This window comes from Leptodactylus fuscus, chromosome 11 (genome assembly GCF_031893055.1).
Source record: "Leptodactylus fuscus isolate aLepFus1 chromosome 11, aLepFus1.hap2, whole genome shotgun sequence".
Classification (NCBI taxonomy): domain Eukaryota; kingdom Metazoa; phylum Chordata; class Amphibia; order Anura; family Leptodactylidae; genus Leptodactylus; species Leptodactylus fuscus.
In genome coordinates, this window is record NC_134275.1 from 64,293,479 (window position 1) to 64,315,791 (window position 22,313).

Below are 22,313 nucleotides of genomic sequence, written 5' to 3' on the forward strand. Positions count from 1 at the left end.
GCTTAGAGGGAGTCTGCTCCCAGAACCCAGCATATCAATTCCAGCCAGGAAGCTAGATAGATTAGGGTGCCCTGAATCTTAGGGGGTGTTTTTGGTCTCTTGTGAATCGGTGCCTCCACTGCCGACATATCGCCGGTTTTGTCAATATGCAAAGGAGCTCTTTGGAGCAACGAGAGCTTTGCGGCTTACCTCTTTGGAGGAACGGCAACGCTCTCGTTGCTCCAAAGAGCTCCTTTGCCTATTGACATAAACAGCCATATCTCCGCAACAGAGGCACCGCTTCACAAGGGGAACACACTGTTTGATTCAGGTGACCCTAACCTATCTATCTTCCGGGCTGGGTTGATATGCTGGGTTTGGGTCAGAGACTCCCTTTAACCGAGTGGGAAAGGCATTGGAGGCGGGAGCGAGAGAGCTTTGTCAGGATGGCCGAGTGGTCTAAGGCGCCAGACTCAAGAGTAACTTCTTCACCAAAGTTGGGTGTTCTGGTCTCCGAATGGAGGCGTGGGTTCAAATCCCACTTCTGACAGTTAGCTTTTGACCTTGGAAACTCTTACGTGGCTGTCGCTTGCCTTGAAACGTGACCTATCGTGCTAACCGAGTTTAGCAGCAGGTAAAAGAGGGCTCTCGACCTCTAGCATCCAGCCCGGCCGCGACCACGAAGGGACTCGAACCCTCAATCTTCTGATCCGAAGTCAGACGCCTTATCCATTAGGCCACGCGGTCTAGGGCAGCTTCCTTCCCGTCGAAATGAGGAGGCCGCGCAATACGAAATCTTTTGCTTGAACCAAAGTCAATGGCAAAACACGTTTTCTTGTTTATGACAAATGAATAAATATATAACCATTCTCCATCTTCTTACGATAACCAATAGGTTTGACCTTTTCTAACATGTTGAAGAAGGAATACCCAGAATAGCTTAGAGGGAGTCTGCTCCCAGAACCCAGCATATCAATTCCAGCCAGGAAGCTAGATAGATTAGGGTGCCCTGAATCTTAGGGGGTGTTTTTGGTCTCTTGTGAATCGGTGCCTCCACTGCCGACATATCGCCGGTTTTGTCAATATGCAAAGGAGCTCTTTGGAGCAACGAGAGCTTTGCGGCTTACCTCTTTGGAGGAACGGCAACGCTCTCGTTGCTCCAAAGAGCTCCTTTGCCTATTGACATAAACAGCCATATCTCCGCAACAGAGGCACCGATTCACAAGGGGAACACACTGTTTGATTCAGGTGACCCTAACCTATCTATCTTCCGGGCTGGGTTGATATGCTGGGTTTGGGTCAGAGACTCCCTTTAACCGAGTGGGAAAGGCATTGGAGGCGGGAGCGAGAGAGCTTTGTCAGGATGGCCGAGTGGTCTAAGGCGCCAGACTCAAGAGTAACTTCTTCACCAAAGTTGGGTGTTCTGGTCTCCGAATGGAGGCGTGTGCTCAAATCCCACTTCTGACAGTTAGCTTTTGACCTTGGAAACTCTTACGTGGCTGTCGCTTGCCTTGAAACGTGACCTATCGTGCTAACCGAGTTTAGCAGCAGGTAAAAGAGGGCTCTCGACCTCTAGCATCCAGCCCGGCCGCGACCACGAAGGGACTCGAACCCTCAATCTTCTGATCCGAAGTCAGACGCCTTATCCATTAGGCCACGCGGTCTAGGGCAGCTTCCTTCCCGTCGAAATGAGGAGGCCGCGCAATACGAAATCTTTTGCTTGAACCAAAGTCAATGGCAAAACACGTTTTCTTGTTTATGACAAATGAATAAATATATAACCACTCTCCATCTTCTTACGATAACCAATAGGTTTGACCTTTTCTAACATGTTGAAGAAGGAATACCCAGAATAGCTTAGAGGGAGTCTGCTCCCAGAACCCAGCATATCAATTCCAGCCAGGAAGCTAGATAGATTAGGGTGCCCTGAATCTTAGGGGGTGTTTTTGGTCTCTTGTGAATCGGTGCCTCCACTGCCGACATATCGCCGGTTTTGTCAATATGCAAAGGAGCTCTTTGGAGCAACGAGAGCTTTGCGGCTTACCTCTTTGGAGGAACGGCAACGCTCTCGTTGCTCCAAAGAGCTCCTTTGCCTATTGACATAAACAGCCATATCTCCGCAACAGAGGCACCGCTTCACAAGGGGAACACACTGTTTGATTCAGGTGACCCTAACCTATCTATCTTCCGGGCTGGGTTGATATGCTGGGTTTGGGTCAGAGACTCCCTTTAACCGAGTGGGAAAGGCATTGGAGGCGGGAGCGAGAGAGCTTTGTCAGGATGGCCGAGTGGTCTAAGGCGCCAGACTCAAGAGTAACTTCTTCACCGAAGTTGGGTGTTCTGGTCTCCGAATGGAGGCGTGGGTTCAAATCCCACTTCTGACAGTTAGCTTTTGACCTTGGAAACTCTTACGTGGCTGTCGCTTGCCTTGAAACGTGACCTATCGTGCTAACCGAGTTTAGCAGCAGGTAAAAGAGGGCTCTCGACCTCTAGCATCCAGCCCGGCCGCGACCACGAAGGGACTCGAACCCTCAATCTTCTGATCCGAAGTCAGACGCCTTATCCATTAGGCCGCGCGGTCTAGGGCAGCTTCCTTCCCGTCGAAATGAGGAGGCCGCGCAATACGAAATCTTTTGCTTGAACCAAAGTCAATGGCAAAACACGTTTTCTTGTTTATGACAAATGAATAAATATATAACCATTCTCCATCTTCTTACGATAACCAATAGGTTTGACCTTTTCTAACATGTTGAAGAAGGAATACCCAGAATAGCTTAGAGGGAGTCTGCTCCCAGAACCCAGCATATCAATTCCAGCCAGGAAGCTAGATAGATTAGGGTGCCCTGAATCTTAGGGGGTGTTTTTGGTCTCTTGTGAATCGGTGCCTCCACTGCCGACATATCGCCGGTTTTGTCAATATGCAAAGGAGCTCTTTGGAGCAACGAGAGCTTTGCGGCTTACCTCTTTGGAGGAACGGCAACGCTCTCGTTGCTCCAAAGAGCTCCTTTGCCTATTGACATAAACAGCCATATCTCCGCAACAGAGGCACCGCTTCACAAGGGGAACACACTGTTTGATTCAGGTGACCCTAACCTATCTATCTTCCGGGCTGGGTTGATATGCTGGGTTTGGGTCAGAGACTCCCTTTAACCGAGTGGGAAAGGCATTGGAGGCAGGAGCGAGAGAGCTTTGTCAGGATGGCCGAGTGGTCTAAGGCGCCAGACTCAAGAGTAACTTCTTCACCAAAGTTGGGTGTTCTGGTCTCCGAATGGAGGCGTGGGTTCAAATCCCACTTCTGACAGTTAGCTTTTGACCTTGGAAACTCTTACGTGGCTGTCGCTTGCCTTGAAACGTGACCTATCGTGCTAACCGAGTTTAGCAGCAGGTAAAAGAGGGCTCTCGACCTCTAGCATCCAGCCCGGCCGCGACCACGAAGGAACTCGAACCCTCAATCTTCTGATCCGAAGTCAGACGCCTTATCCATTAGGCCACGCGGTCTAGGGCAGCTTCCTTCCCGTCGAAATGAGGAGGCCGCGCAATACGAAATCTTTTGCTTGAACCAAAGTCAATGGCAAAACACGTTTTCTTGTTTATGACAAATGAATAAATATATAACCATTCTCCATCTTCTTACGATAACCAATAGGTTTGACCTTTTCTAACATGTTGAAGAAGGAATACCCAGAATAGCTTAGAGGGAGTCTGCTCCCAGAACCCAGCATATCAATTCCAGCCAGGAAGCTAGATAGATTAGGGTGCCCTGAATCTTAGGGGGTGTTTTTGGTCTCTTGTGAATCGGTGCCTCCACTGCCGACATATCGCCGGTTTTGTCGATATGCAAAGGAGCTCTTTGGAGCAACGAGAGCTTTGCGGCTTACCTCTTTGGAGGAACGGCAACGCTCTCGTTGCTCCAAAGAGCTCCTTTGCCTATTGACATAAACAGCCATATCTCCGCAACAGAGGCACCGCTTCACAAGGGGAACACACTGTTTGATTCAGGTGACCCTAACCTATCTATCTTCCGGGCTGGGTTGATATGCTGGGTTTGGGTCAGAGACTCCCTTTAACCGAGTGGGAAAGGCATTGGAGGCGGGAGCGAGAGAGCTTTGTCAGGATGGCCGAGTGGTCTAAGGCGCCAGACTCAAGAGTAACTTCTTCACCAAAGTTGGGTGTTCTGGTCTCCGAATGGAGGCGTGGGTTCAAATCCCACTTCTGACAGTTAGCTTTTGACCTTGGAAACTCTTACGTGGCTGTCGCTTGCCTTGAAACGTGACCTATCGTGCTAACCGAGTTTAGCAGCAGGTAAAAGAGGGCTCTCGACCTCTAGCATCCAGCCCGGCCGCGACCACGAAGGGACTCGACCCCTCAATCTTCTGATCCGAAGTCAGACGCCTTATCCATTAGGCCACGCGGTCTAGGGCAGCTTCCTTCCCGTCGAAATGAGGAGGCCGCGCAATACGAAATCTTTTGCTTGAACCAAAGTCAATGGCAAAACACGTTTTCTTGTTTATGACAAATGAATAAATATATAACCATTCTCCATCTTCTTACGATAACCAATAGGTTTGACCTTTTCTAACATGTTGAAGAAGGAATACCCAGAATAGCTTAGAGGGAGTCTGCTCCCAGAACCCAGCATATCAATTCCAGCCAGGAAGCTAGATAGATTAGGGTGCCCTGAATCTTAGGGGGTGTTTTTGGTCTCTTGTGAATCGGTGCCTCCACTGCCGACATATCGCCGGTTTTGTCAATATGCAAAGGAGCTCTTTGGAGCAACGAGAGCTTTGCGGCTTACCTCTTTGGAGGAACGGCAACGCTCTCGTTGCTCCAAAGAGCTCCTTTGCCTATTGACATAAACAGCCATATCTCCGCAACAGAGGCACCGCTTCACAAGGGGAACACACTGTTTGATTCAGGTGACCCTAACCTATCTATCTTCCGGGCTGGGTTGATATGCTGGGTTTGGGTCAGAGACTCCCTTTAACCGAGTGGGAAAGGCATTGGAGGCGGGAGCGAGAGAGCTTTGTCAGGATGGCCGAGTGGTCTAAGGCGCCAGACTCAAGAGTAACTTCTTCACCAAAGTTGGGTGTTCTGGTCTCCGAATGGAGGCGTGGGTTCAAATCCCACTTCTGACAGTTAGCTTTTGACCTTGGAAACTCTTACGTGGCTGTCGCTTGCCTTGAAACGTGACCTATCGTGCTAACCGAGTTTAGCAGCAGGTAAAAGAGGGCTCTCGACCTCTAGCATCCAGCCCGGCCGCGACCACGAAGGGACTCGAACCCTCAATCTTCTGATCCGAAGTCAGACGCCTTATCCATTAGGCCACGCGGTCTAGGGCAGCTTCCTTCCCGTCGAAATGAGGAGGCCGCGCAATACGAAATCTTTTGCTTGAACCAAAGTCAATGGCAAAACACGTTTTCTTGTTTATGACAAATGAATAAATATATAACCATTCTCCATCTTCTTACGATAACCAATAGGTTTGACCTTTTCTAACATGTTGAAGAAGGAATACCCAGAATAGCTTAGAGGGAGTCTGCTCCCAGAACCCAGCATATCAATTCCAGCCAGGAAGCTAGATAGATTAGGGTGCCCTGAATCTTAGGGGGTGTTTTTGGTCTCTTGTGAATCGGTGCCTCCACTGCCGACATATCGCCGGTTTTGTCAATATGCAAAGGAGCTCTTTGGAGCAACGAGAGCTTTGCGGCTTACCTCTTTGGAGGAACGGCAACGCTCTCGTTGCTCCAAAGAGCTCCTTTGCCTATTGACATAAACAGCCATATCTCCGCAACAGAGGCACCGCTTCACAAGGGGAACACACTGTTTGATTCAGGTGACCCTAACCTATCTATCTTCCGGGCTGGGTTGATATGCTGGGTTTGGGTCAGAGACTCCCTTTAACCGAGTGGGAAAGGCATTGGAGGCGGGAGCGAGAGAGCTTTGTCAGGATGGCCGAGTGGTCTAAGGCGCCAGACTCAAGAGTAACTTCTTCACCAAAGTTGGGTGTTCTGGTCTCCGAATGGAGGCGTGGGTTCAAATCCCACTTCTGACAGTTAGCTTTTGACCTTGGAAACTCTTACGTGGCTGTCGCTTTCCTTGAAACGTGACCTATCGTGCTAACCGAGTTTAGCAGCAGGTAAAAGAGGGCTCTCGACCTCTAGCATCCAGCCCGGCCGCGACCACGAAGGGACTCGAACCCTCAATCTTCTGATCCGAAGTCAGACGCCTTATCCATTAGGCCACGCGGTCTAGGGCAGTTTCCTTCCCGTCGAAATGAGGAGGCCGCGCAATACGAAATCTTTTGCTTGAACCAAAGTCAATGGCAAAACACGTTTTCTTGTTTATGACAAATGAATAAATATATAACCATTCTCCATCTTCTTACGATAACCAATAGGTTTGACCTTTTCTAACATGTTGAAGAAGGAATACCCAGAATAGCTTAGAGGGAGTCTGCTCCCAGAACCCAGCATATCAATTCCAGCCAGGAAGCTAGATAGATTAGGGTGCCCTGAATCTTAGGGGGTGTTTTTGGTCTCTTGTGAATCGGTGCCTCCAGTGCCGACATATCGCCGGTTTTGTCAATATGCAAAGGAGCTCTTTGGAGCAACGAGAGCTTTGCGGCTTACCTCTTTGGAGGAACGGCAACGCTCTCGTTGCTCCAAAGAGCTCCTTTGCCTATTGACATAAACAGCCATATCTCCGCAACAGAGGCACCGCTTCACAAGGGGAACACACTGTTTGATTCAGGTGACCCTAACCTATCTATCTTCCGGGCTGGGTTGATATGCTGGGTTTGGGTCAGAGACTCCCTTTAACCGAGTGGGAAAGGCATTGGAGGCGGGAGCGAGAGAGCTTTGTCAGGATGGCCGAGTGGTCTAAGGCGCCAGACTCAAGAGTAACTTCTTCACCAAAGTTGGGTGTTCTGGTCTCCGAATGGAGGCGTGGGTTCAAATCCCACTTCTGACAGTTAGCTTTTGACCTTGGAAACTCTTACGTGGCTGTCGCTTGCCTTGAAACGTGACCTATCGTGCTAACCGAGTTTAGCAGCAGGTAAAAGAGGGCTCTCGACCTCTAGCATCCAGCCCGGCCGTGACCACGAAGGGACTCGAACCCTCAATCTTCTGATCCGAAGTCAGACGCCTTATCCATTAGGCCACACGGTCTAGGGCAGCTTCCTTCCCGTCGAAATGAAGAGGCCGCGCAATACGAAATCTTTTGCTTGAACCAAAGTCAATGGCAAAACACGTTTTCTTGTTTATGACAAATGAATAAATATATAACCATTCTCCATCTTCTTACGATAACCAATAGGTTTGACCTTTTCTAACATGTTGAAGAAGGAATACCCAGAATAGCTTAGAGGGAGTCTGCTCCCAGAACCCAGCATATCAATTCCAGCTGGGAAGCTAGATAGATTAGGGTGCCCTGAATCTTAGGGGGTGTTTTTGGTCTCTTGTGAATCGGTGCCTCCACTGCCGACATATCGCCGGTTTTGTCAATATGCAAAGGAGCTCTTTGGAGCAACGAGAGCTTTGCGGCTTACCTCTTTGAAGGAACGGCAACGCTCTCGTTGCTCCAAAGAGCTCCTTTGCCTATTGACATAAACAGCCATATCTCCGCAACAGAGGCACCGATTCACAAGGGGAACACACTGTTTGATTCAGGTGACCCTAACCTATCTATCTTCCGGGCTGGGTTGATATGCTGGGTTTGGGTCAGAGACTCCCTTTAACCGAGTGGGAAAGGCATTGGAGGCGGGAGCGAGAGAGCTTTGTCAGGATGGCCGAGTGGTCTAAGGCGCCAGACTCAAGAGTAACTTCTTCACCAAAGTTGGGTGTTCTGGTCTCCGAATGGAGGCGTGGGTTCAAATCCCACTTCTGACAGTTAGCTTTTGACCTTGGAAACTCTTACGTGGCTGTCGCTTGCCTTGAAACGTGACCTATCGTGCTAACCGAGTTTAGCAGCAGGTAAAATAGGGCTCTCGACCTCTAGCATCCAGCCCGGCCGCAACCACGAAGGGACTCGAACCCTCAATCTTCTGATCCGAAGTCAGACGCCTTATCCATTAGGCCACGCGGTCTAGGGCAGCTTCCTTCCCGTCGAAATGAGGAGGCCGCGCAATACGAAATCTTTTGCTTGAACCAAAGTCAATGGCAAAACACGTTTTCTTGTTTATGACAAATGAATAAATATATAACCATTCTCCATCTTCTTACGATAACCAATAGGTTTGACCTTTTCTAACATGTTGAAGAAGGAATACCCAGAATAGCTTAGAGGGAGTCTGCTCCCAGAACCCAGCATATCAATTCCAGCCGGGAAGCTAGATAGATTAGGGTGCCCTGAATCTTAGGGGGTGTTTTTGGTCTCTTGTGAATCGGTGCCTCCACTGCCAACATATCGCCGGTTTTGTCAATATGCAAAGGAGCTCTTTGGAGCAACGAGAGCTTTGCGGCTTACCTCTTTGGAGGAACGGCAACGCTCTCGTTGCTCCAAAGAGCTCCTTTGCCTATTGACATAAACAGCCATATCTCCGCAACAGAGGCACCGATTCACAAGGGGAAAACACTGTTTGATTCAGGTGACCCTAACCTATCTATCTTCCGGGCTGGATTGATATGCTGGGTTTGGGTCAGAGACTCCCTTTAACCGAGTGGGAAAGGCATTGGAGGCGGGAGTGAGAGAGCTTTGTCAGGATGGCCGAGTGGTCTAAGGCGCCAGACTCAAGAGTAACTTCTTCACCAAAGTTGGGTGTTCTGGTCTCCGAATGGAGGCGTGGGTTCAAATCCCACTTCTGACAGTTAGCTTTTGACCTTGGAAACTCTTACGTGGCTGTCGCTTGCCTTGAAACATGACCTATCGTGCTAACCGAGTTTAGCAGCAGGTAAAAGAGGGCTCTCGACCTGTAGCATCCAGTCCGGCCGCGACCACGAAGGGACTCGAACCCTCAATCTTCTGATCCGAAGTCAGACGCCTTATCCATTAGGCCACGCGGTCTAGGGCAGCTTCCTTCCCGTTGAAATGAGGAGGCCGCACAATACGAAATCTTTTGCTTGAACCAAAGTCAATGGCAAAACACGTTTTCTTGTTTATGACAAATGAATAAATATATAACCATTCTCCATCTTCTTACGATAACCAATAGGTTTGACCTTTTCTAACATGTTGAAAAAGGAATACCCAGAATAGCTTACAGGGAGTCTGCTCCCAGAACCCAGCATATCAATTCCAGCCGGGAAGCTTGATAGATTAGGGTGCCCTGAATCTTAGGGGGTGTTTTTGGTCTCTTGTGAATCGGTGCCTCCACTGCCGACATATCGCCAGTTTTGTCAATATGCAAAGGAGCTCTTTGGAGCAACGAGAGCTTTGCGGCTTACCTCTTTGGAGGAACGGCAACGCTCTCGTTGCTCCAAAGAGCTCCTTCGCCTATTAACATAAACAGCCATATCTCCGCAACAGAGGCACCGATTCACAAGGGGAACACACTGTTTGATTAAGGTGACCCTAACCTATCTATCTTCCGGGCTGGGTTGATATACTGGGTTTGGGTCAGAGACTCCCTTTAACCGAGTGGGAAAGGCATTGGAGGCGGGAGCGAGAGAGCTTTGTCAGGATGGCCGAGTGGTCTAAGGCGCCAGACTCAAGAGTAACTTCTTCACCAAAGTTGGGTGTTCTGGTCTCCGAATGGAGGCGTGGGTTCAAATCCCACTTCTGACAGTTAGCTTTTGACCTTGGAAACTCTTACGTGGCTGTCGCTTTCCTTGAAACGTGACCTATCGTGCTAACCGAGTTTAGCAGCAGGTAAAAGAGGGCTCTCGACCTCTAGCATCCAGCCCGGCCGTGACCACGAAGGGACTCGAACCCTCAATCTTCTGATCCGAAGTCAGACGCCTTATCCATTAGGCCACACGGTCTAGGGCAGCTTCCTTCCCGTCGAAATGAAGAGGCCGCGCAATACGAAATCTTTTGCTTGAACCAAAGTCAATGGCAAAACACGTTTTCTTGTTTATGACAAATGAATAAATATATAACCATTCTCCATCTTCTTACGATAACCAATAGGTTTGACCTTTTGTAACATGTTGAAGAAGGAATACCCAGAATAGCTTAGAGGGAGTCTGCTCCCAGAACCCAGCATATCAATTCCAGCCGGGAAGCTTGATAGATTAGGGTGCCCTGAATCTTAGGGGGTGTTTTTGGTCTCTTGTGAATCGGTGCCTCCACTGCCGACATATCGCCAGTTTTGTCAATATGCAAAGGAGCTCTTTGGAGCAACGAGAGCTTTGCGGCTTACCTCTTTGGAGGAACGGCAACGCTCTCGTTGCTCCAAAGAGCTCCTTTGCCTATTGACATAAACAGCCATATCTCCGCAACAGAGGCACCGATTCACAAGGGGAACACACTGTTTGATTCAGGTGACCCTAACCTATCTATCTTCCGGGCTGGGTTGATATGCTGGGTTTGGGTCAGAGACTCCCTTTAACCGAGTGGGAAAGGCATTGGAGGCGGGAGCGAGAGAGCTTTGTCAGGATGGCCGAGTGGTCTAAGGCGCCAGACTCAAGAGTAACTTCTTCACCAAAGTTGGGTGTTCTGGTCTCCGAATGGAGGCGTGGGTTCAAATCCCACTTCTGACAGTTAGCTTTTGACCTTGGAAACTCTTACGTGGCTGTCGCTTGCCTTGAAACGTGACCTATCGTGCTAACCGAGTTTAGCAGCAGGTAAAAGAGGGCTCTCGACCTCTAGCATCCAGCCCGGCCGCAACCACGAAGGGACTCGAACCCTCAATCTTCTGATCCGAAGTCAGACGCCTTATCCATTAGGCCACGCGGTCTAGGGCAGCTTCCTTCCCGTCGAAATGAGGAGGCCGCGCAATACGAAATCTTTTGCTTGAACCAAAGTCAATGGCAAAACACGTTTTCTTGTTTATGACAAATGAATAAATATATAACCATTCTCCATCTTCTTACGATAACCAATAGGTTTGACCTTTTCTAACATGTTGAAGAAGGAATACCCAGAATAGCTTAGAGGGAGTCTGCTCCCAGAACCCAGCATATCAATTCCAGCCGGGAAGCTAGATAGATTAGGGTGCCCTGAATCTTAGGGGGTGTTTTTGGTCTCTTGTGAATCGGTGCCTCCACTGCCGACATATCGACGGTTTTGTCAATATGCAAAGGAGCTCTTTGGAGCAACGAGAGCTTTGCGGCTTACCTCTTTGGAGGAACGGCAACGCTCTCGTTGCTCCAAAGAGCTCCTTTGCCTATTGACATAAACAGCCATATCTCCGCAACAGAGGCACCGATTCACAAGGGGAACACACTGTTTGATTCAGGTGACCCTAACCTATCTATCTTCCGGGCTGGGTTGATATGCTGGGTTTGGGTCAGAGACTCCCTTTAACCGAGTGTGAAAGGCATTGGAGGCGGCAGCGAGAGAGCTTTGTCAGGATGGCCGAGTGGTCTAAGGCGCCAGACTCAAGAGTAACTTCTTCACCAAAGTTGGGTGTTCTGGTCTCCGAATGGAGGCGTGGGTTCAAATCCCACTTTTGACAGTTAGCTTTTGACCTTGGAAACTCTTACGTGGCTGTCGCTTGCCTTGAAACGTGACCTATCGTGCTAACCGAGTTTAGCAGCAGGTAAAAGAGGGCTCTCGACCTCTAGCATCCAGTCCGGCCGCGACCACGAAGGGACTCGAACCCTCAATCTTCTGATCCGAAGTCAGACGCCTTATCCATTAGGCCACGCGGTCTAGAGCAGCTTCCTTCCCGTTGAAATGAGGAGGCCGCACAATATGAAATCTTTTGCTTGAACCAAAGTCAATGGCAAAACACGTTTTCTTGTTTATGACAAATGAATAAATATATAACCATTCTCCATCTTCTTACGATAACCAATAGGTTTGACCTTTTCTAACATGTTGAAAAAGGAATACCCAGAATAGCTTAGAGGGAGTCTGCTCCCAGAACCCAGCATATCAATTCCAGCCGGGAAGCTAGATAGATTAGGGTGCCCTGAATCTTAGGGGGTGTTTTTGGTCTCTTGTGAATCAGTGCCTCCACTGCCGACATATCGCCGGTTTTGTCAATATGCAAAGGAGCTCTTTGGAGCAACGAGAGCTTTGCGGCTTACCTCTTTGGAGGAACGGCAACGCTCTCGTTGCTCCAAAGAGCTACTTTGCCTATTGACATAAACAGCCATATCTCCGCAACAGAGGCACCGATTCACAAGGGGAACACACTGTTTGATTCAGGTGACCCTAACCTATCTATCTTCCGGGCTGGGTTGATATGCTGGGTTTGGGTCAGAGACTCCCTTTAACCGAGTGGGAAAGGCATTGGAGGCGGGAGCGAGAGAGCTTTGTCAGGATGGCCGAGTGGTCGAAGGCGCCAGACTCAAGAGTAACTTCTTCACCAAAGTTGGGTGTTCTGGTCTCCGAATGGAGGCGTGGGTTCAAATCCCACTTCTGACAGTTAGCTTTTGACCTTGGAAACTCTTACGTGGTTGTCGCTTGCCTTGAAACATGACCTATCGTGCTAACCGAGTTTAGCAGCAGGTAAAAGAGGGCTCTCGACCTCTAGCATCCAGCCCGGCCGCGACCACGAAGGGACTCGAACCCTCAATCTTCTGATCCGAAGTCAGACGCCTTATCCATTAGGCCGCGCGGTCTAGGGAAGCTTCCTTCCCGTCGAAATGAGGAGGCCGCGCAATACGAAATCTTTTGCTTGAACCAAAGTCAATGGCAAAACACGTTTTCTTGTTTATGACAAATGAATAAATATATAACCATTCTCCATCTTCTTACGATAACCAATAGGTTTGACCTTTTCTAACATGTTGAAGAAGGAATACCCAGAATAGCTTAGAGGGAGTCTGCTCCCAGAACCCAGCATATCAATTCCAGCCAGGAAGCTAGATAGATTAGGGTGCCCTGAATCTTAGGGGGTGTTTTTGGTCTCTTGTGAATCGGTGCCTCCACTGCCGACATATCGCCGGTTTTGTCAATATGCAAAGGAGCTCTTTGGAGCAACGAGAGCTTTGCGGCTTACCTCTTTGGAGGAACGGCAACGCTCTCGTTGCTCCAAAGAGCTCCTTTGCCTATTGACATAAACAGCCATATCTCCGCAACAGAGGCACCGCTTCACAAGGGGAACACACTGTTTGATTCAGGTGACCCTAACCTATCTATCTTCCGGGCTGGGTTGATATGCTGGGTTTGGGTCAGAGACTCCCTTTAACCGAGTGGGAAAGGCATTGGAGGCAGGAGCGAGAGAGCTTTGTCAGGATGGCCGAGTGGTCTAAGGCGCCAGACTCAAGAGTAACTTCTTCACCAAAGTTGGGTGTTCTGGTCTCCGAATGGAGGCGTGGGTTCAAATCCCACTTCTGACAGTTAGCTTTTGACCTTGGAAACTCTTACGTGGCTGTCGCTTGCCTTGAAACGTGACCTATCGTGCTAACCGAGTTTAGCAGCAGGTAAAAGAGGGCTCTCGACCTCTAGCATCCAGCCCGGCCGCGACCACGAAGGAACTCGAACCCTCAATCTTCTGATCCGAAGTCAGACGCCTTATCCATTAGGCCACGCGGTCTAGGGCAGCTTCCTTCCCGTCGAAATGAGGAGGCCGCGCAATACGAAATCTTTTGCTTGAACCAAAGTCAATGGCAAAACACGTTTTCTTGTTTATGACAAATGAATAAATATATAACCATTCTCCATCTTCTTACGATAACCAATAGGTTTGACCTTTTCTAACATGTTGAAGAAGGAATACCCAGAATAGCTTAGAGGGAGTCTGCTCCCAGAACCCAGCATATCAATTCCAGCCGGGAAGCTAGATAGATTAGGGTGCCCTGAATCTTAGGGGGTGTTTTTGGTCTCTTGTGAATCGGTGCCTCCACTGCCGACATATCGCCGGTTTTGTCGATATGCAAAGGAGCTCTTTGGAGCAACGAGAGCTTTGCGGCTTACCTCTTTGGAGGAACGGCAACGCTCTCGTTGCTCCAAAGAGCTCCTTTGCCTATTGACATAAACAGCCATATCTCCGCAACAGAGGCACCGCTTCACAAGGGGAACACACTGTTTGATTCAGGTGACCCTAACCTATCTATCTTCCGGGCTGGGTTGATATGCTGGGTTTGGGTCAGAGACTCCCTTTAACCGAGTGGGAAAGGCATTGGAGGCGGGAGCGAGAGAGCTTTGTCAGGATGGCCGAGTGGTCTAAGGCGCCAGACTCAAGAGTAACTTCTTCACCAAAGTTGGGTGTTCTGGTCTCCGAATGGAGGCGTGGGTTCAAATCCCACTTCTGACAGTTAGCTTTTGACCTTGGAAACTCTTACGTGGCTGTCGCTTGCCTTGAAACGTGACCTATCGTGCTAACCGAGTTTAGCAGCAGGTAAAAGAGGGCTCTCGACCTCTAGCATCCAGCCCGGCCGCGACCACGAAGGGACTCGAACCCTCAATCTTCTGATCCGAAGTCAAACGCCTTATCCATTAGGCCACGCGGTCTAGGGCAGCTTCCTTCCCGTTGAAATGAGGAGGCCGCGCAATACGAAATCTTTTGCTTGAACCAAAGTCAATGGCAAAACACGTTTTCTTGTTTATGACAAATGAATAAATATATAACCATTCTCCATCTTCTTACGATAACCAATAGGTTTGACCTTTTCTAACATGTTGAAGAAGGAATACCCAGAATAGCTTAGAGGGAGTCTGCTCCCAGAACCCAGCATATCAATTCCAGCCAGGAAGCTAGATAGATTAGGGTGCCCTGAATCTTAGGGGGTGTTTTTGGTCTCTTGTGAATCGGTGCCTCCACTGCCGACATATCGCCGGTTTTGTCAATATGCAAAGGAGCTCTTTGGAGCAACGAGAGCTTTGCGGCTTACCTCTTTGGAGGAACGGCAACGCTCTCGTTGCTCCAAAGAGCTCCTTTGCCTATTGACATAAACAGCCATATCTCCGCAACAGAGGCACCGCTTCACAAGGGGAACACACTGTTTGATTCAGGTGACCCTAACCTATCTATCTTCCGGGCTGGGTTGATATGCTGGGTTTGGGTCAGAGACTCCCTTTAACCGAGTGGGAAAGGCATTGGAGGCGGGAGCGAGAGAGCTTTGTCAGGATGGCCGAGTGGTCTAAGGCGCCAGACTCAAGAGTAACTTCTTCACCAAAGTTGGGTGTTCTGGTCTCCGAATGGAGGCGTGGGTTCAAATCCCACTTCTGACAGTTAGCTTTTGACCTTGGAAACTCTTACGTGGCTGTCGCTTGCCTTGAAACGTGACCTATCGTGCTAACCGAGTTTAGCAGCAGGTAAAAGAGGGCTCTCGACCTCTAGCATCCAGCCCGGCCGCGACCACGAAGGGACTCGAACCCTCAATCTTCTGATCCGAAGTCAGACGCCTTATCCATTAGGCCACGCGGTCTAGGGCAGCTTCCTTCCCGTCGAAATGAGGAGGCCGCGCAATACGAAATCTTTTGCTTGAACCAAAGTCAATGGCAAAACACGTTTTCTTGTTTATGACAAATGAATAAATATATAACCATTCTCCATCTTCTTACGATAACCAATAGGTTTGACCTTTTCTAACATGTTGAAGAAGGAATACCCAGAATAGCTTAGAGGGAGTCTGCTCCCAGAACCCAGCATATCAATTCCAGCCAGGAAGCTAGATAGATTAGGGTGCCCTGAATCTTAGGGGGTGTTTTTGGTCTCTTGTGAATCGGTGCCTCCACTGCCGACATATCGCCGGTTTTGTCAATATGCAAAGGAGCTCTTTGGAGCAACGAGAGCTTTGCGGCTTACCTCTTTGGAGGAACGGCAACGCTCTCGTTGCTCCAAAGAGCTCCTTTGCCTATTGACATAAACAGCCATATCTCCGCAACAGAGGCACCGATTCACAAGGGGAACACACTGTTTGATTCAGGTGACCCTAACCTATCTATCTTCCGGGCTGGGTTGATATGCTGGGTTTGGGTCAGAGACTCCCTTTAACCGAGTGGGAAAGGCATTGGAGGCGGGAGCGAGAGAGCTTTGTCAGGATGGCCGAGTGGTCTAAGGCGCCAGACTCAAGAGTAACTTCTTCACCAAAGTTGGGTGTTCTGGTCTCCGAATGGAGGCGTGTGCTCAAATCCCACTTCTGACAGTTAGCTTTTGACCTTGGAAACTCTTACGTGGCTGTCGCTTGCCTTGAAACGTGACCTATCGTGCTAACCGAGTTTAGCAGCAGGTAAAAGAGGGCTCTCGACCTCTAGCATCCAGCCCGGCCGCGACCACGAAGGGACTCGAACCCTCAATCTTCTGATCCGAAGTCAGACGCCTTATCCATTAGGCCACGCGGTCTAGGGCAGCTTCCTTCCCGTCGAAATGAGGAGGCCGCGCAATACGAAATCTTTTGCTTGAACCAAAGTCAATGGCAAAACACGTTTTCTTGTTTATGACAAATGAATAAATATATAACCACTCTCCATCTTCTTACGATAACCAATAGGTTTGACCTTTTCTAACATGTTGAAGAAGGAATACCCAGAATAGCTTAGAGGGAGTCTGCTCCCAGAACCCAGCATATCAATTCCAGCCAGGAAGCTAGATAGATTAGGGTGCCCTGAATCTTAGGGGGTGTTTTTGGTCTCTTGTGAATCGGTGCCTCCACTGCCGACATATCGCCGGTTTTGTCAATATGCAAAGGAGCTCTTTGGAGCAACGAGAGCTTTGCGGCTTACCTCTTTGGAGGAACGGCAACGCTCTCGTTGCTCCAAAGAGCTCCTTTGCCTATTGACATAAACAGCCATATCTCCGCAACAGAGGCACCGCTTCACAAGGGGAACACACTGTTTGATTCAGGTGACCCTAACCTATCTATCTTCCGGGCTGGGTTGATATGCTGGGTTTGGGTCAGAGACTCCCTTTAACCGAGTGGGAAAGGCATTGGAGGCGGGAGCGAGAGAGCTTTGTCAGGATGGCCGAGTGGTCTAAGGCGCCAGACTCAAGAGTAACTTCTTCACCGAAGTTGGGTGTTCTGGTCTCCGAATGGAGGCGTGGGTTCAAATCCCACTTCTGACAGTTAGCTTTTGACCTTGGAAACTCTTACGTGGCTGTCGCTTGCCTTGAAACGTGACCTATCGTGCTAACCGAGTTTAGCAGCAGGTAAAAGAGGGCTCTCGACCTCTAGCATCCAGCCCGGCCGCGACCACGAAGGGACTCGAACCCTCAATCTTCTGATCCGAAGTCAGACGCCTTATCCATTAGGCCGCGCGGTCTAGGGCAGCTTCCTTCCCGTCGAAATGAGGAGGCCGCGCAATACGAAATCTTTTGCTTGAACCAAAGTCAATGGCAAAACACGTTTTCTTGTTTATGACAAATGAATAAATATATAACCATTCTCCATCTTCTTACGATAACCAATAGGTTTGACCTTTTCTAACATGTTGAAGAAGGAATACCCAGAATAGCTTAGAGGGAGTCTGCTCCCAGAACCCAGCATATCAATTCCAGCCAGGAAGCTAGATAGATTAGGGTGCCCTGAATCTTAGGGGGTGTTTTTGGTCTCTTGTGAATCGGTGCCTCCACTGCCGACATATCGCCGGTTTTGTCAATATGCAAAGGAGCTCTTTGGAGCAACGAGAGCTTTGCGGCTTACCTCTTTGGAGGAACGGCAACGCTCTCGTTGCTCCAAAGAGCTCCTTTGCCTATTGACATAAACAGCCATATCTCCGCAACAGAGGCACCGCTTCACAAGGGGAACACACTGTTTGATTCAGGTGACCCTAACCTATCTATCTTCCGGGCTGGGTTGATATGCTGGGTTTGGGTCAGAGACTCCCTTTAACCGAGTGGGAAAGGCATTGGAGGCAGGAGCGAGAGAGCTTTGTCAGGATGGCCGAGTGGTCTAAGGCGCCAGACTCAAGAGTAACTTCTTCACCAAAGTTGGGTGTTCTGGTCTCCGAATGGAGGCGTGGGTTCAAATCCCACTTCTGACAGTTAGCTTTTGACCTTGGAAACTCTTACGTGGCTGTCGCTTGCCTTGAAACGTGACCTATCGTGCTAACCGAGTTTAGCAGCAGGTAAAAGAGGGCTCTCGACCTCTAGCATCCAGCCCGGCCGCGACCACGAAGGAACTCGAACCCTCAATCTTCTGATCCGAAGTCAGACGCCTTATCCATTAGGCCACGCGGTCTAGGGCAGCTTCCTTCCCGTCGAAATGAGGAGGCCGCGCAATACGAAATCTTTTGCTTGAACCAAAGTCAATGGCAAAACACGTTTTCTTGTTTATGACAAATGAATAAATATATAACCATTCTCCATCTTCTTACGATAACCAATAGGTTTGACCTTTTCTAACATGTTGAAGAAGGAATACCCAGAATAGCTTAGAGGGAGTCTGCTCCCAGAACCCAGCATATCAATTCCAGCCAGGAAGCTAGATAGATTAGGGTGCCCTGAATCTTAGGGGGTGTTTTTGGTCTCTTGTGAATCGGTGCCTCCACTGCCGACATATCGCCGGTTTTGTCGATATGCAAAGGAGCTCTTTGGAGCAACGAGAGCTTTGCGGCTTACCTCTTTGGAGGAACGGCAACGCTCTCGTTGCTCCAAAGAGCTCCTTTGCCTATTGACATAAACAGCCATATCTCCGCAACAGAGGCACCGCTTCACAAGGGGAACACACTGTTTGATTCAGGTGACCCTAACCTATCTATCTTCCGGGCTGGGTTGATATGCTGGGTTTGGGTCAGAGACTCCCTTTAACCGAGTGGGAAAGGCATTGGAGGCGGGAGCGAGAGAGCTTTGTCAGGATGGCCGAGTGGTCTAAGGCGCCAGACTCAAGAGTAACTTCTTCACCAAAGTTGGGTGTTCTGGTCTCCGAATGGAGGCGTGGGTTCAAATCCCACTTCTGACAGTTAGCTTTTGACCTTGGAAACTCTTACGTGGCTGTCGCTTGCCTTGAAACGTGACCTATCGTGCTAACCGAGTTTAGCAGCAGGTAAAAGAGGGCTCTCGACCTCTAGCATCCAGCCCGGCCGCGACCACGAAGGGACTCGACCCCTCAATCTTCTGATCCGAAGTCAGACGCCTTATCCATTAGGCCACGCGGTCTAGGGCAGCTTCCTTCCCGTCGAAATGAGGAGGCCGCGCAATACGAAATCTTTTGCTTGAACCAAAGTCAATGGCAAAACACGTTTTCTTGTTTATGACAAATGAATAAATATATAACCATTCTCCATCTTCTTACGATAACCAATAGGTTTGACCTTTTCTAACATGTTGAAGAAGGAATACCCAGAATAGCTTAGAGGGAGTCTGCTCCCAGAACCCAGCATATCAATTCCAGCCAGGAAGCTAGATAGATTAGGGTGCCCTGAATCTTAGGGGGTGTTTTTGGTCTCTTGTGAATCGGTGCCTCCACTGCCGACATATCGCCGGTTTTGTCAATATGCAAAGGAGCTCTTTGGAGCAACGAGAGCTTTGCGGCTTACCTCTTTGGAGGAACGGCAACGCTCTCGTTGCTCCAAAGAGCTCCTTTGCCTATTGACATAAACAGCCATATCTCCGCAACAGAGGCACCGCTTCACAAGGGGAACACACTGTTTGATTCAGGTGACCCTAACCTATCTATCTTCCGGGCTGGGTTGATATGCTGGGTTTGGGTCAGAGACTCCCTTTAACCGAGTGGGAAAGGCATTGGAGGCGGGAGCGAGAGAGCTTTGTCAGGATGGCCGAGTGGTCTAAGGCGCCAGACTCAAGAGTAACTTCTTCACCAAAGTTGGGTGTTCTGGTCTCCGAATGGAGGCGTGGGTTCAAATCCCACTTCTGACAGTTAGCTTTTGACCTTGGAAACTCTTACGTGGCTGTCGCTTGCCTTGAAACGTGACCTATCGTGCTAACCGAGTTTAGCAGCAGGTAAAAGAGGGCTCTCGACCTCTAGCATCCAGCCCGGCCGCGACCACGAAGGGACTCGAACCCTCAATCTTCTGATCCGAAGTCAGACGCCTTATCCATTAGGCCACGCGGTCTAGGGCAGCTTCCTTCCCGTCGAAATGAGGAGGCCGCGCAATACGAAATCTTTTGCTTGAACCAAAGTCAATGGCAAAACACGTTTTCTTGTTTATGACAAATGAATAAATATATAACCATTCTCCATCTTCTTACGATAACCAATAGGTTTGACCTTTTCTAACATGTTGAAGAAGGAATACCCAGAATAGCTTAGAGGGAGTCTGCTCCCAGAACCCAGCATATCAATTCCAGCCAGGAAGCTAGATAGATTAGGGTGCCCTGAATCTTAGGGGGTGTTTTTGGTCTCTTGTGAATCGGTGCCTCCACTGCCGACATATCGCCGGTTTTGTCAATATGCAAAGGAGCTCTTTGGAGCAACGAGAGCTTTGCGGCTTACCTCTTTGGAGGAACGGCAACGCTCTCGTTGCTCCAAAGAGCTCCTTTGCCTATTGACATAAACAGCCATATCTCCGCAACAGAGGCACCGCTTCACAAGGGGAACACACTGTTTGATTCAGGTGACCCTAACCTATCTATCTTCCGGGCTGGGTTGATATGCTGGGTTTGGGTCAGAGACTCCCTTTAACCGAGTGGGAAAGGCATTGGAGGCGGGAGCGAGAGAGCTTTGTCAGGATGGCCGAGTGGTCTAAGGCGCCAGACTCAAGAGTAACTTCTTCACCAAAGTTGGGTGTTCTGGTCTCCGAATGGAGGCGTGGGTTCAAATCCCACTTCTGACAGTTAGCTTTTGACCTTGGAAACTCTTACGTGGCTGTCGCTTTCCTTGAAACGTGACCTATCGTGCTAACCGAGTTTAGCAGCAGGTAAAAGAGGGCTCTCGACCTCTAGCATCCAGCCCGGCCGCGACCACGAAGGGACTCGAACCCTCAATCTTCTGATCCGAAGTCAGACGCCTTATCCATTAGGCCACGCGGTCTAGGGCAGTTTCCTTCCCGTCGAAATGAGGAGGCCGCGCAATACGAAATCTTTTGCTTGAACCAAAGTCAATGGCAAAACACGTTTTCTTGTTTATGACAAATGAATAAATATATAACCATTCTCCATCTTCTTACGATAACCAATAGGTTTGACCTTTTCTAACATGTTGAAGAAGGAATACCCAGAATAGCTTAGAGGGAGTCTGCTCCCAGAACCCAGCATATCAATTCCAGCCAGGAAGCTAGATAGATTAGGGTGCCCTGAATCTTAGGGGGTGTTTTTGGTCTCTTGTGAATCGGTGCCTCCAGTGCCGACATATCGCCGGTTTTGTCAATATGCAAAGGAGCTCTTTGGAGCAACGAGAGCTTTGCGGCTTACCTCTTTGGAGGAACGGCAACGCTCTCGTTGCTCCAAAGAGCTCCTTTGCCTATTGACATAAACAGCCATATCTCCGCAACAGAGGCACCGCTTCACAAGGGGAACACACTGTTTGATTCAGGTGACCCTAACCTATCTATCTTCCGGGCTGGGTTGATATGCTGGGTTTGGGTCAGAGACTCCCTTTAACCGAGTGGGAAAGGCATTGGAGGCGGGAGCGAGAGAGCTTTGTCAGGATGGCCGAGTGGTCTAAGGCGCCAGACTCAAGAGTAACTTCTTCACCAAAGTTGGGTGTTCTGGTCTCCGAATGGAGGCGTGGGTTCAAATCCCACTTCTGACAGTTAGCTTTTGACCTTGGAAACTCTTACGTGGCTGTCGCTTGCCTTGAAACGTGACCTATCGTGCTAACCGAGTTTAGCAGCAGGTAAAAGAGGGCTCTCGACCTCTAGCATCCAGCCCGGCCGTGACCACGAAGGGACTCGAACCCTCAATCTTCTGATCCGAAGTCAGACGCCTTATCCATTAGGCCACACGGTCTAGGGCAGCTTCCTTCCCGTCGAAATGAAGAGGCCGCGCAATACGAAATCTTTTGCTTGAACCAAAGTCAATGGCAAAACACGTTTTCTTGTTTATGACAAATGAATAAATATATAACCATTCTCCATCTTCTTACGATAACCAATAGGTTTGACCTTTTCTAACATGTTGAAGAAGGAATACCCAGAATAGCTTAGAGGGAGTCTGCTCCCAGAACCCAGCATATCAATTCCAGCTGGGAAGCTAGATAGATTAGGGTGCCCTGAATCTTAGGGGGTGTTTTTGGTCTCTTGTGAATCGGTGCCTCCACTGCCGACATATCGCCGGTTTTGTCAATATGCAAAGGAGCTCTTTGGAGCAACGAGAGCTTTGCGGCTTACCTCTTTGAAGGAACGGCAACGCTCTCGTTGCTCCAAAGAGCTCCTTTGCCTATTGACATAAACAGCCATATCTCCGCAACAGAGGCACCGATTCACAAGGGGAACACACTGTTTGA

General features: G+C 49.3%; 48 non-coding genes across 48 annotated transcripts; 24 read left to right on the forward strand and 24 right to left on the reverse strand.

Moving 5' to 3' along the window:
* Positions 1–419: 419 nt before the first annotated feature.
* TRNAL-CAA (transfer RNA leucine (anticodon CAA)) lies at positions 420–529 on the forward strand. The gene is made up of 2 exons: positions 420–457; positions 484–529. It is a non-coding gene; the product is annotated as a tRNA-Leu (tRNA).
* Positions 530–653: 124 nt separating this feature from the next.
* On the reverse strand, positions 654–726 carry TRNAR-UCG (transfer RNA arginine (anticodon UCG)). Its single transcript has one exon. It is a non-coding gene; the product is annotated as a tRNA-Arg (tRNA).
* A 610-nt stretch (positions 727–1,336) lies between these two features.
* On the forward strand, positions 1,337–1,446 carry TRNAL-CAA (transfer RNA leucine (anticodon CAA)). The gene is made up of 2 exons: positions 1,337–1,374; positions 1,401–1,446. It is a non-coding gene; the product is annotated as a tRNA-Leu (tRNA).
* Positions 1,447–1,570: 124 nt separating this feature from the next.
* TRNAR-UCG (transfer RNA arginine (anticodon UCG)) lies at positions 1,571–1,643 on the reverse strand. Its single transcript has one exon. It is a non-coding gene; the product is annotated as a tRNA-Arg (tRNA).
* Positions 1,644–2,253: 610 nt separating this feature from the next.
* On the forward strand, positions 2,254–2,363 carry TRNAL-CAA (transfer RNA leucine (anticodon CAA)). The gene is made up of 2 exons: positions 2,254–2,291; positions 2,318–2,363. It is a non-coding gene; the product is annotated as a tRNA-Leu (tRNA).
* Positions 2,364–2,487: 124 nt separating this feature from the next.
* Positions 2,488–2,560, reverse strand: TRNAR-UCG (transfer RNA arginine (anticodon UCG)). The gene has a single exon. It is a non-coding gene; the product is annotated as a tRNA-Arg (tRNA).
* Positions 2,561–3,170: 610 nt separating this feature from the next.
* TRNAL-CAA (transfer RNA leucine (anticodon CAA)) lies at positions 3,171–3,280 on the forward strand. Its single transcript has 2 exons — positions 3,171–3,208; positions 3,235–3,280. It is a non-coding gene; the product is annotated as a tRNA-Leu (tRNA).
* Positions 3,281–3,404: 124 nt separating this feature from the next.
* On the reverse strand, positions 3,405–3,477 carry TRNAR-UCG (transfer RNA arginine (anticodon UCG)). The gene has a single exon. It is a non-coding gene; the product is annotated as a tRNA-Arg (tRNA).
* A 610-nt stretch (positions 3,478–4,087) lies between these two features.
* On the forward strand, positions 4,088–4,197 carry TRNAL-CAA (transfer RNA leucine (anticodon CAA)). The gene is made up of 2 exons: positions 4,088–4,125; positions 4,152–4,197. It is a non-coding gene; the product is annotated as a tRNA-Leu (tRNA).
* A 124-nt stretch (positions 4,198–4,321) lies between these two features.
* On the reverse strand, positions 4,322–4,394 carry TRNAR-UCG (transfer RNA arginine (anticodon UCG)). The gene has a single exon. It is a non-coding gene; the product is annotated as a tRNA-Arg (tRNA).
* A 610-nt stretch (positions 4,395–5,004) lies between these two features.
* Positions 5,005–5,114, forward strand: TRNAL-CAA (transfer RNA leucine (anticodon CAA)). Its single transcript has 2 exons — positions 5,005–5,042; positions 5,069–5,114. It is a non-coding gene; the product is annotated as a tRNA-Leu (tRNA).
* A 124-nt stretch (positions 5,115–5,238) lies between these two features.
* TRNAR-UCG (transfer RNA arginine (anticodon UCG)) lies at positions 5,239–5,311 on the reverse strand. The gene has a single exon. It is a non-coding gene; the product is annotated as a tRNA-Arg (tRNA).
* Positions 5,312–5,921: 610 nt separating this feature from the next.
* Positions 5,922–6,031, forward strand: TRNAL-CAA (transfer RNA leucine (anticodon CAA)). Its single transcript has 2 exons — positions 5,922–5,959; positions 5,986–6,031. It is a non-coding gene; the product is annotated as a tRNA-Leu (tRNA).
* A 124-nt stretch (positions 6,032–6,155) lies between these two features.
* TRNAR-UCG (transfer RNA arginine (anticodon UCG)) lies at positions 6,156–6,228 on the reverse strand. The gene has a single exon. It is a non-coding gene; the product is annotated as a tRNA-Arg (tRNA).
* A 610-nt stretch (positions 6,229–6,838) lies between these two features.
* TRNAL-CAA (transfer RNA leucine (anticodon CAA)) lies at positions 6,839–6,948 on the forward strand. Its single transcript has 2 exons — positions 6,839–6,876; positions 6,903–6,948. It is a non-coding gene; the product is annotated as a tRNA-Leu (tRNA).
* Positions 6,949–7,072: 124 nt separating this feature from the next.
* On the reverse strand, positions 7,073–7,145 carry TRNAR-UCG (transfer RNA arginine (anticodon UCG)). Its single transcript has one exon. It is a non-coding gene; the product is annotated as a tRNA-Arg (tRNA).
* Positions 7,146–7,755: 610 nt separating this feature from the next.
* TRNAL-CAA (transfer RNA leucine (anticodon CAA)) lies at positions 7,756–7,865 on the forward strand. Its single transcript has 2 exons — positions 7,756–7,793; positions 7,820–7,865. It is a non-coding gene; the product is annotated as a tRNA-Leu (tRNA).
* Positions 7,866–7,989: 124 nt separating this feature from the next.
* On the reverse strand, positions 7,990–8,062 carry TRNAR-UCG (transfer RNA arginine (anticodon UCG)). Its single transcript has one exon. It is a non-coding gene; the product is annotated as a tRNA-Arg (tRNA).
* A 610-nt stretch (positions 8,063–8,672) lies between these two features.
* Positions 8,673–8,782, forward strand: TRNAL-CAA (transfer RNA leucine (anticodon CAA)). Its single transcript has 2 exons — positions 8,673–8,710; positions 8,737–8,782. It is a non-coding gene; the product is annotated as a tRNA-Leu (tRNA).
* A 124-nt stretch (positions 8,783–8,906) lies between these two features.
* On the reverse strand, positions 8,907–8,979 carry TRNAR-UCG (transfer RNA arginine (anticodon UCG)). The gene has a single exon. It is a non-coding gene; the product is annotated as a tRNA-Arg (tRNA).
* A 610-nt stretch (positions 8,980–9,589) lies between these two features.
* On the forward strand, positions 9,590–9,699 carry TRNAL-CAA (transfer RNA leucine (anticodon CAA)). Its single transcript has 2 exons — positions 9,590–9,627; positions 9,654–9,699. It is a non-coding gene; the product is annotated as a tRNA-Leu (tRNA).
* Positions 9,700–9,823: 124 nt separating this feature from the next.
* On the reverse strand, positions 9,824–9,896 carry TRNAR-UCG (transfer RNA arginine (anticodon UCG)). The gene has a single exon. It is a non-coding gene; the product is annotated as a tRNA-Arg (tRNA).
* Positions 9,897–10,506: 610 nt separating this feature from the next.
* On the forward strand, positions 10,507–10,616 carry TRNAL-CAA (transfer RNA leucine (anticodon CAA)). Its single transcript has 2 exons — positions 10,507–10,544; positions 10,571–10,616. It is a non-coding gene; the product is annotated as a tRNA-Leu (tRNA).
* A 124-nt stretch (positions 10,617–10,740) lies between these two features.
* Positions 10,741–10,813, reverse strand: TRNAR-UCG (transfer RNA arginine (anticodon UCG)). Its single transcript has one exon. It is a non-coding gene; the product is annotated as a tRNA-Arg (tRNA).
* A 610-nt stretch (positions 10,814–11,423) lies between these two features.
* Positions 11,424–11,533, forward strand: TRNAL-CAA (transfer RNA leucine (anticodon CAA)). Its single transcript has 2 exons — positions 11,424–11,461; positions 11,488–11,533. It is a non-coding gene; the product is annotated as a tRNA-Leu (tRNA).
* Positions 11,534–11,657: 124 nt separating this feature from the next.
* TRNAR-UCG (transfer RNA arginine (anticodon UCG)) lies at positions 11,658–11,730 on the reverse strand. Its single transcript has one exon. It is a non-coding gene; the product is annotated as a tRNA-Arg (tRNA).
* A 610-nt stretch (positions 11,731–12,340) lies between these two features.
* Positions 12,341–12,450, forward strand: TRNAL-CAA (transfer RNA leucine (anticodon CAA)). Its single transcript has 2 exons — positions 12,341–12,378; positions 12,405–12,450. It is a non-coding gene; the product is annotated as a tRNA-Leu (tRNA).
* Positions 12,451–12,574: 124 nt separating this feature from the next.
* Positions 12,575–12,647, reverse strand: TRNAR-UCG (transfer RNA arginine (anticodon UCG)). Its single transcript has one exon. It is a non-coding gene; the product is annotated as a tRNA-Arg (tRNA).
* Positions 12,648–13,257: 610 nt separating this feature from the next.
* Positions 13,258–13,367, forward strand: TRNAL-CAA (transfer RNA leucine (anticodon CAA)). The gene is made up of 2 exons: positions 13,258–13,295; positions 13,322–13,367. It is a non-coding gene; the product is annotated as a tRNA-Leu (tRNA).
* Positions 13,368–13,491: 124 nt separating this feature from the next.
* On the reverse strand, positions 13,492–13,564 carry TRNAR-UCG (transfer RNA arginine (anticodon UCG)). The gene has a single exon. It is a non-coding gene; the product is annotated as a tRNA-Arg (tRNA).
* A 610-nt stretch (positions 13,565–14,174) lies between these two features.
* TRNAL-CAA (transfer RNA leucine (anticodon CAA)) lies at positions 14,175–14,284 on the forward strand. The gene is made up of 2 exons: positions 14,175–14,212; positions 14,239–14,284. It is a non-coding gene; the product is annotated as a tRNA-Leu (tRNA).
* A 124-nt stretch (positions 14,285–14,408) lies between these two features.
* On the reverse strand, positions 14,409–14,481 carry TRNAR-UCG (transfer RNA arginine (anticodon UCG)). Its single transcript has one exon. It is a non-coding gene; the product is annotated as a tRNA-Arg (tRNA).
* A 610-nt stretch (positions 14,482–15,091) lies between these two features.
* TRNAL-CAA (transfer RNA leucine (anticodon CAA)) lies at positions 15,092–15,201 on the forward strand. Its single transcript has 2 exons — positions 15,092–15,129; positions 15,156–15,201. It is a non-coding gene; the product is annotated as a tRNA-Leu (tRNA).
* A 124-nt stretch (positions 15,202–15,325) lies between these two features.
* On the reverse strand, positions 15,326–15,398 carry TRNAR-UCG (transfer RNA arginine (anticodon UCG)). The gene has a single exon. It is a non-coding gene; the product is annotated as a tRNA-Arg (tRNA).
* Positions 15,399–16,008: 610 nt separating this feature from the next.
* Positions 16,009–16,118, forward strand: TRNAL-CAA (transfer RNA leucine (anticodon CAA)). Its single transcript has 2 exons — positions 16,009–16,046; positions 16,073–16,118. It is a non-coding gene; the product is annotated as a tRNA-Leu (tRNA).
* A 124-nt stretch (positions 16,119–16,242) lies between these two features.
* TRNAR-UCG (transfer RNA arginine (anticodon UCG)) lies at positions 16,243–16,315 on the reverse strand. Its single transcript has one exon. It is a non-coding gene; the product is annotated as a tRNA-Arg (tRNA).
* Positions 16,316–16,925: 610 nt separating this feature from the next.
* Positions 16,926–17,035, forward strand: TRNAL-CAA (transfer RNA leucine (anticodon CAA)). The gene is made up of 2 exons: positions 16,926–16,963; positions 16,990–17,035. It is a non-coding gene; the product is annotated as a tRNA-Leu (tRNA).
* Positions 17,036–17,159: 124 nt separating this feature from the next.
* On the reverse strand, positions 17,160–17,232 carry TRNAR-UCG (transfer RNA arginine (anticodon UCG)). Its single transcript has one exon. It is a non-coding gene; the product is annotated as a tRNA-Arg (tRNA).
* A 610-nt stretch (positions 17,233–17,842) lies between these two features.
* Positions 17,843–17,952, forward strand: TRNAL-CAA (transfer RNA leucine (anticodon CAA)). The gene is made up of 2 exons: positions 17,843–17,880; positions 17,907–17,952. It is a non-coding gene; the product is annotated as a tRNA-Leu (tRNA).
* A 124-nt stretch (positions 17,953–18,076) lies between these two features.
* TRNAR-UCG (transfer RNA arginine (anticodon UCG)) lies at positions 18,077–18,149 on the reverse strand. The gene has a single exon. It is a non-coding gene; the product is annotated as a tRNA-Arg (tRNA).
* A 610-nt stretch (positions 18,150–18,759) lies between these two features.
* TRNAL-CAA (transfer RNA leucine (anticodon CAA)) lies at positions 18,760–18,869 on the forward strand. The gene is made up of 2 exons: positions 18,760–18,797; positions 18,824–18,869. It is a non-coding gene; the product is annotated as a tRNA-Leu (tRNA).
* Positions 18,870–18,993: 124 nt separating this feature from the next.
* TRNAR-UCG (transfer RNA arginine (anticodon UCG)) lies at positions 18,994–19,066 on the reverse strand. The gene has a single exon. It is a non-coding gene; the product is annotated as a tRNA-Arg (tRNA).
* Positions 19,067–19,676: 610 nt separating this feature from the next.
* On the forward strand, positions 19,677–19,786 carry TRNAL-CAA (transfer RNA leucine (anticodon CAA)). The gene is made up of 2 exons: positions 19,677–19,714; positions 19,741–19,786. It is a non-coding gene; the product is annotated as a tRNA-Leu (tRNA).
* Positions 19,787–19,910: 124 nt separating this feature from the next.
* On the reverse strand, positions 19,911–19,983 carry TRNAR-UCG (transfer RNA arginine (anticodon UCG)). The gene has a single exon. It is a non-coding gene; the product is annotated as a tRNA-Arg (tRNA).
* A 610-nt stretch (positions 19,984–20,593) lies between these two features.
* TRNAL-CAA (transfer RNA leucine (anticodon CAA)) lies at positions 20,594–20,703 on the forward strand. Its single transcript has 2 exons — positions 20,594–20,631; positions 20,658–20,703. It is a non-coding gene; the product is annotated as a tRNA-Leu (tRNA).
* Positions 20,704–20,827: 124 nt separating this feature from the next.
* TRNAR-UCG (transfer RNA arginine (anticodon UCG)) lies at positions 20,828–20,900 on the reverse strand. Its single transcript has one exon. It is a non-coding gene; the product is annotated as a tRNA-Arg (tRNA).
* Positions 20,901–21,510: 610 nt separating this feature from the next.
* Positions 21,511–21,620, forward strand: TRNAL-CAA (transfer RNA leucine (anticodon CAA)). Its single transcript has 2 exons — positions 21,511–21,548; positions 21,575–21,620. It is a non-coding gene; the product is annotated as a tRNA-Leu (tRNA).
* Positions 21,621–21,744: 124 nt separating this feature from the next.
* TRNAR-UCG (transfer RNA arginine (anticodon UCG)) lies at positions 21,745–21,817 on the reverse strand. The gene has a single exon. It is a non-coding gene; the product is annotated as a tRNA-Arg (tRNA).
* Between the last annotated feature and the right edge of the window lie 496 nt (positions 21,818–22,313).